The 1,165-nt window shown below is 58.6% G+C and overlaps 1 pseudogene; it reads right to left on the bottom strand.

The window, feature by feature from the left end:
* Window positions 1–1,165, bottom strand: part of LOC102839067 — a 12,424-nt pseudogene continuing 11,259 nt past the window's right edge.

The following is a 1,165-nucleotide window of genomic DNA, read 5'->3' as shown; positions in this document are numbered from 1 at the left end:
CTAGTAAGAGTAGCCGCCCTTGGGGCCAAAGGGCTGGGCAGGGTCAGTCAGCTCAGGGAGGTAAGCGGGGCTCTCGCCCAAGTGGGACAAGGGGACTGTGTCCTCCTCACTGACTGGCTGGTCAAACTGGGCCTTGAGAGCTGGACGCTGATTGTCCGGGAAGGCCAGAGAGAAGAGGGGCTTCGGGCTCGCGTACAAACTTGTACACATAACGCTCACTGGCCACCTTCTGCATGATGCCTTTCTCATAATAATATCGGAGTGAGCGGCTCAGCTTATCATAATTCATGGCCGGTCGGTTTTTCTGGATGCCCCAGAGCCTGGCGACCTCCTCAGGCTCAATTAGTTTGAATTCCATTCCCCGGCCAGTCCAGGCAATGAAGTGGTCATTCGCTGGGTCATCCAGCAGGGCCACCAGAAACTGCAAGGCTCCCTGGCGCTGGTAGGGCGGCCCCTCTAGGAAGGTCCCAATCCCTTCCTGCTGGATGTCTCCTTCAGATTTCTCAGGGACGACGCAGACATCATCTGGGAATGGTCAAAGAGGTTTTTCATAGCCATAGCCCATGGCCCCATCACCTGGGGAGGGCCCAGAGAAACCCTCTGTGTGAAGGTACACTGAAGCACACCCAGGGACATCTGTGTCTTAGGCGAAATCCATCTGTTCCTGTTTGATCACCACCCCCTCCCCTGGGTACCTGTGCCCATTGACCCCAGCCGGGCCCACTGGTAGTTGACACGCCTGCTCATACAGGGGGTCGTGGTATTCCTGTTTGAAGCTCTGCTGGGGGTAGGGCACGCAGGGCTCCGATAGCTGGTGTTGGTAGGGGGTTAGGAGGGGCTCCCGGCCCCCTCCCTGAGAAGATGTGAAGGAGTGACAAATGTCCGAGGGCGGCTGGAAGATGGAGCTGTGCTCCCCAAGGTACCCATGGCCAGCAGGGTGGGGCTGAGAAGTACCAGGGGACCTTAAGAAACTCTGTTGTTCTGTCCGGGGAAAGGGCTGCAGGAGCGACTGTCCAGGGTCACCAGGGGCGGGGGACTTGATGGCGATTTGTCTGGAGGAATCATAGGCACTGGAGTAAAGGCACTGCTCGCCATGGTGGTAGGGGAGTGGCGGCTTCCTGCTGCAGGACAGGGCCGGGTCTGTGCGGGGACTCTGGGGTTCCTT

This window comes from Chrysochloris asiatica, unplaced genomic scaffold (assembly GCF_000296735.1).
Source record: "Chrysochloris asiatica unplaced genomic scaffold, ChrAsi1.0 scaffold00375, whole genome shotgun sequence".
Classification (NCBI taxonomy): Eukaryota; Metazoa; Chordata; class Mammalia; order Afrosoricida; family Chrysochloridae; genus Chrysochloris; species Chrysochloris asiatica.
This window is presented reverse-complemented; position numbering and strand designations above follow the sequence as displayed.